The sequence below is a fragment of the Bidens hawaiensis genome, unplaced genomic scaffold (assembly GCF_021521415.1).
Source record: "Bidens hawaiensis isolate Kalapana, Puna unplaced genomic scaffold, B.hawaiensis_p1.1 tig00007577_1, whole genome shotgun sequence".
Taxonomy (NCBI): Eukaryota; Viridiplantae; Streptophyta; class Magnoliopsida; order Asterales; family Asteraceae; genus Bidens; species Bidens hawaiensis.
The window spans coordinates 908,291-915,376 of record NW_027491528.1 but is presented as its reverse complement, the minus strand read 5'-3'; the positions used below and the strand labels follow the sequence as shown (position 1 = coordinate 915,376).

The window sequence follows — 7,086 nt, the reverse complement described above, 5'->3', positions numbered from 1 at the left end:
AGGCTTGGAGGTTACCATTATCATCCACCATCATCAACGTCATCATTATCCATCATCCTTATTAAGAAGGGAGGGTCATCCACATTTGGTTAGATTGTTCTAATTTAATCATGCATTTGTTATCATCATCTCTTCTAATGTTCATAACAGTGTTCATTTTGAGCTAAACTCCGTTTAGCATCTAAAATCTATGAAGAAGCTTTATTTTACTTGATGATTATGTGAAACATGTGGTTTAGTTTGGTAAAGTACATGGTTATTTTTCAATTATCCATTGATGAAGAAATATTTTATCACTTTAACTCAACACATCAAGGTTGATGACTAAAAGTCATTCATGATCACTCATATTCTTGGAAACTAGAAATGGTAAAAAGAATACTTTGATAACTTATTTAAGATAAAAAATGGATCCTTATGTTGTACCTAGAAATGATGAGATATATGTTATGATCTATTTATCTAGTTTTGATAATTCTAAAATAACATTGTTAACACGATTGCTTAGGTTATCATGCTAGTTAAAGAAATCATATGTTAATGGAATGTGTAACTATAGCCAAATCTAATCAACCAAGGGGAGGTTGTGTGAGTTAACTACAACCACTCGAAGTTGTTAGGGTTGGTATTTGAGAAATCGAAGTCAATCCTAATTGTTCTATTTTATCAAACCGCTTGTCTACTTAAATTGACATTCTCGTGGTAGCATGATATTAAGCATAGGATGGACTTGAAAATATGCATGCTACTTTCTTTTATGTCATATAATATGTTCACTTAGAAATGAGGGACTATTCTATCATATATTATTAGGACAAGTTTATCACATGTTTATTTAATAATCATCAAGGAAGAATGGAGTGGATTCTTGATCTTAGATGGTAACCTTCATATAATTGAACTACTCGTTTAGAATTTCTCTTCCTGTCATCTATATATTATATATAAGTATTTATATTTTATAAAAAGTTCAAAAATCAACCCAAAATGATTGAAACTTTCCGATTACATTAAAACGAAGATTCACTATTGGAAACATTTGTGTCCACTGATCGATACTTGGTTCTTACCAATACTATTCTACATATACGATAGATACACTTGCCTCTTTTTTGTGTGTTTACTTTTAGTATAAATCAATTTTATAAATTTAAAACACGATCTTGTGCAAAGCTAAATCCCCAATCCACAATATATTTTAAACGCACCGCACACAGAACATCAATAATTAAGATTGAAAGCTAAATGGGTTGGTCCAGATTGATTTCCCTTGCTTCTTGTTGTAACTTATCGTCTCGCATAAACCTTCCATATATATATATATATAAGGGTTCAAATAAGAATAAGGAGTTTTCTAGTAATGGTAAGAACCAACAAAATTTTGACATTTGACACTACAAATGATGGTGAAAGAACAATTCTAGGAAACTTTGTCGGTTATTTGTAATTTTGAATCTCAATCATTGATTAACATAATCTAATGGCTATGATTTATTTTTAGTCTTCCTAGGAAACTACTTATTTTTAGGATAACCCTCCCATATATATATATATATATATATATATATATATATATATATATATATATATATACTAGTAAGAGTGCCCGCGCGTTGCGGCGGGAACACAATTGTGATTCAATTAGTAGCGGCTCGTTCTGTTACCGATATTTGCGATAGTAGAATTTGGATTTCGTATAGTTTAGATACCAAGAATTGAAATTATAGACAAAAATATTATCCAAAAAGAGAATTATTTAATTCATCTTCTTAACAATGTGATACGAAAGAAACTCTTGTTCATTGAGTTTTTCATCTTCGATTGTTTGTTCGTCGTTTGAGTTACATGAGCGAACATGAACATGAGCTCGCGCTTCGCTGCGGCTGGTCGTATGGAAAACGATTCGCTACTTTAAGTACTACATAAATCAAAATTTCAGTTTTATCAACATCCTTTATTATTATTATTATTATTATTATTATTATTATTATTATTATGTAGCTGTATAAAACCAAAGAACATGGGTCGATGGAAATTGTTAATTTTAGCGAGAACGAATCCCAATGTTTTAGTAACGGTGTATAAGAAAATTGTTTACATCAATATTTTGAAGATAATAAAGACCATTTCCATACTTTACGTTCATGCCCCTGGCCTTTTACCTTATAAAATTAAAAAATCGCGTTCATCCTTGACTTTTAAAAGTCACATCCAACATTTATAAAATTGGTCATCTTTGACCTCTTAAAGTCAAAAACCGTTCAACTTCTTCCTAAAACAATTAAGACGCCGATATTCAGTAGTGAGCATTACATTTTCAAGCGGATACAATTTGGCCTTTTCTAAGTATTGGAAGTTGAAGTACCAGTTCCAACTAACTAAATCTATGGTCTAGAGCAAAAAAAACCAAAGATTACATTCCAAAGATAAGAACAAAGGCATTCATCAATTATAAACTGAGAAAACAAAAATTCAACAATTTCCTAAAACAATTAAAAATCTGCAATTTGGTAATATGCTCATTACATATTTTTTGTTCCTGCTAATAGTAAGCATTAATAAAGATTAGTTTCATGTTCATATTTACAAAGAAACAATTAAACCATTTTAATCTAGAGTCCACACTTACAGAACTTGTAACCTGCAAACGGAAGTTATCTTCTCCACCAACAACCACACTGATACGTGGTTGTAGTTGCAGCAGACACACCACGGTCATATATGCGTCGAATCTCTTCCTTATACTCTTTTAATGTTAGGTCTGATATCCTTGATGTTAAGTTAACACCAAACTTCAGGCTCTGCTAACTTAGCACATCTCCCATTTTCAGCTTGTAACTCAGGTCGGTCACAGGCTCATGGTTCAACCTCAGCCTTAGTTCTTCTTTTACATGGAATTGATATGGGTCCACCTTGAGTTTCCCTGACCCGCTACAGCTAGCAGATCCATGACCGTTGAATTTGGTGGGACCTGTTTTACATACATGGCAACTTACGAGACAAAAACAACGTTTCATTTTTTTTTTAGCCTCACGAGCGCACTCGAGCTTAATAAGTGAATCTCGGGATCGTTTATTTAACAAGCTTAGTTTTAGGCTCGATTTTAGCACAAGCTTCTTCAACTTACAAAAACTCGGATTTCGCTCGTTTATCATTTAGTTATTATTAACATAATTTATGTATAATAACAATTATTATCATGTAAATATATATTTTAAAACATTAAATTAAATTTATATAAATATTGGGTTCGTTTAGGCTCACGAGCCTACTCGAGCTCTATAAATGAATCTTGTTTTCATTTATTAAACAAGCTTATTCATAGGCAAGAGCTCGTTTAAGCTTGGCTCGAAAAGCAAGCCGATCTCAAGTAACTCACAAGCGACTTGGCTCGTTGCTTTAATTAGCCCAGATAGACCAATAATTCCCACCTTTAATTCTCGTTGTCAACCTTCCTTTTGATGTTCTTTGTTGGTGAAACATTTTCCAAGACACCAATAATGTCTACACTTGACTAAAAGTAAAAGAAGGTCAAATTAAAAGTGGAAGACGTCATCAATACGGTATACAAAAAGCATCATACCAGTAAGTTCCTTGCGTTGTACATAAGGGCCTAATTGATCCAATGGGATAAAGTTAAAATTGGTTTTAGAAATGAAAGCTTGTTCATTTACTGCTTCTTCCACTTGAGAATAATCATTCAAAGTCATCTCATAATCATTATCTATGGTCTTGAATTCCGTCTTAGCCAGTTTCGATAAATCTTTTGAATGTAGTAAACTTTGCTCCATCAAAAAACTACCCTGCACAGTTGCTTAAATTTGGGTTCCCAGGAAATATAACCATCTTAATTTTCTTTTCTTTTTTTAACAATAATATAATGACTATTATGAGAATGAAAACTCACATCTTCATCACATAGTTTAACATAAAAAACACAGCCTTCGCCTCATGCATTCTTGTAATGGCGCATGGTCGCTTTAAACGTGAGACAGACTTTAGTGGTCCAGTTTCCTTGATACGGGTTCAAGGAAGCAAGGGGTGTACACTCCTAGTTACCAACATGTTTGAACCAAGTGTCATGTTGCAATAAAAAGTTTTATAACTATAAATTAAATAAAAGCAAATCTAGTTTAACCTTTTGTAACTATTGCAACTTGAAGTACCAATAAACAATCAGATGTAATAGTTAGTGTATGATTTTGTCTATTCTTAATTTAATTTAATTTTATAAAACTATGATCTGGACAGGGAAATCAAATATCCAACGACGATAAGATAGAGGCATACATAAAAGATCCAACAACCTTGTAAACACATACTATAAAGCCATTCTAGTAGTAATTGTTTTGCCTTCGTTGGTGGGGATGTTTTAATAAAATTTACCTTTCAGGAAAAAAACAATGATTATGCATAGAATAGTGCACTTAAGTAGAAAATCAACGCCATAAGAGACATTTGAAAACTGAGCTTTAGCATGGTGTGGCTGCTGATCATCTTGTTTATGTGTCGGTGCTTCCACCTTGCCTTCTTCCTCTTAATAAGCCGAAGTCATCCCTAAACACCATCATGATCATTCAAACCCAACTACAACGAGTAAGCCTTGATCACTTGCTTTATAGAGCTTCAAGAAACAAATATAACAGGCAATGCCAAACTAATATATCCTGGCATCGAGCCCAAGTTCTTCCCGATATCGGGAACCGAATCGTCCTAGTTCTTCAACAGTAGAGAGACATCCATGGCACCAAGCTTGCCATGATCATCAAGATAATATTTTCTTAAAGGCTGCACTAATATGGTTGTGTGTTTTAGCAGTGAGTTTAAACAAACATATATAACCATTTGATGCTAAAAATTAAGCACCTCCGCCATTTTTCAGCAAACTGTCGCCGGCAATCTCATTGTCGACGGAAAAATTATACAAAGATCCTTTGTTGCAGCCGTTATTTGGGATTGGTGGAAATTTGTCACTGGTCATTCATTTGTAAAAGAAGCAGATAACCAAGATGAAGGTCCCCAAATTTAGAAGCTTGTGCATAAGGTTGAACTGAGAGAGAGACAAATACAAATTATAAAATTTTCAAGAACAAGAGAGATTAACAACAAACAAAGTCCGTAAAATATTATATAAATAATGTAACCTCGATTTTATCAAGCATTGCTGCATTTGAGCGGCATGGTCTTATAGAGTTGAAACATGGCAACATGCTCATACAATCATACCCAAGTTCAAAGTAACTAAAAAACTAATCATACAAGATCCCATTGACACAGAGAACTGAAATCAAACCAATTAAAGTAAACACGTAATCTAAATCTTCATACAACAAAAATTGGCAAACATAGATCCTAGACTCCCCCAAACACATGATTCAATTTCCAAAAATTAAACCCTAATTAAAAATTCAAACAACTAAGAGAACAACTAACTTACAAACGGAGACAGGGGGATTATGTGGATTTTTAGACAAACAAAGAATCGACAATTCGATTATGAAAACAAATTGAAGATGAAATTACAATTTAATTATTCAATTAACCATATGATGATATTAATAAAAAGGCGTCTTACAAAATTACCATATCACACCTCCCAATTGAAGGTCTAGTAGCGAACATGCCGATGATCGGAGAGTAAATTGTGAACGGTGTGTTTAAAAGGCCCTATTTAACCGTCTATTGATGATGTATTGATTGATTGTAACGATGAATTGAATGATTGTATTGAAAGCGCCAGAGTGATGTATTAAAAGCGACCGGAAAGTGAACATTTGTAGAGAGTCGTCGGAGGCATGAGTAAGGCATTTAATTTTAAGGCGTCTCATGAGAGAGAATATGGGAGATGAAAAGCCTACTATATGTATTATAATGTAATATATAGATATATAATCGAAGCACAAACATATACGCTATCAAACATTTCTCACGTTTTTTTATTTTTATTAATTGGCGTATTTTGCCTTTTCTATTATTCAACAACAACAACTGTACCCATCAAATCTCATTAATAGAAAAAAGTTATTGGTAGGGTCTGGAAAAGTAAGATGTAGGAAAACCTTACATTCATCTATGAGAATAGAGAGGATGCTTTCAGAGTGACCCTTAGCTCCAGAAACAAACAACATCCACTCATACATGTACCAATAACATAACAAAGAACGCAAGGGTAACATAGTATATTGCAAATACATTAAGCATTGTGAAATGCATATAGACAAAAATACATAAATATAATCACATGCAAAACCCAGCTAAGAATTAGTAGAATCTAAGCCTGGTGAGTGAGTAGCCGCTTTTGAGTGAATATTTCTTGATTTTGGATTGGTGAAGCCGCTTGTGAGTGAATATTTCTTCGAGGTGATGGTCGGGAGTGGTCATTATGACGGAACGAGGGGCGTATGAGGTTGTAGGGCGCAGGATAAGGTCCAGATGAAGGAGAAAGTGTGAAACTATGTCCTTCTATTGTGCCAGTCTGTGCACTGGCAAATCATCATCACTCTGACTAAAGCCTTTGTACGACGAACATTTTATCCATCTTCCTAATAATATTATGTAATGTTTTATAAAGTTTTGGATATATCATATAAGTGTTCTTATTTTTATCAAAAGTAAAAAATTTCGATGAAAATAAAGTTGTATCATGATAAAGTTGTTTTTTTTGTACTGTGAGCTATAGTAGTGCTGATACAACACTATTACGGACTAAACAACATTTGTACCGGTATCATTACTATCGAAACCTTATTCCTTTTATAGTTTTCGAGCGATGTAAAACACATGATCATATCACTAAAAGAGATTACAAATAATAACTGTTCCTTAAGTTTTCATGATATTCAGTTATAACCATCCTCCAATATATAGGTAGAGGGTTACAAATAACCTATAAAGATCAGGTAGAGGGTTACAAATAACCTATAAAGATCAGGTACAATACTAGTAAATACATGATATTATCTTTATATATATATATATATCTATATATACAATTGCGTATCAAAAAATCTTATGTGTCATTTTCAAGTTGCTCTCCACCCTCTCTCAAGCCAACAAATTGCTTAATTTGTCACTTGAGGCTTCTCA

The 7,086-nt window shown here is 33.1% G+C and overlaps 1 long non-coding RNA gene across 1 annotated transcript; it reads right to left on the bottom strand.

Annotated features, from left to right (window-relative positions):
* Positions 1-2,489: 2,489 nt before the first annotated feature.
* On the bottom strand, positions 2,490-4,254 carry LOC143635570 (uncharacterized). The gene is made up of 4 exons (XR_013154084.1): positions 3,904-4,254; positions 3,584-3,798; positions 3,432-3,514; positions 2,490-2,971 (listed from the first exon to the last, which is right to left on the bottom strand). It is a non-coding gene; the product is annotated as an uncharacterized LOC143635570 (long non-coding RNA).
* Positions 4,255-7,086: the final 2,832 nt, after the last annotated feature.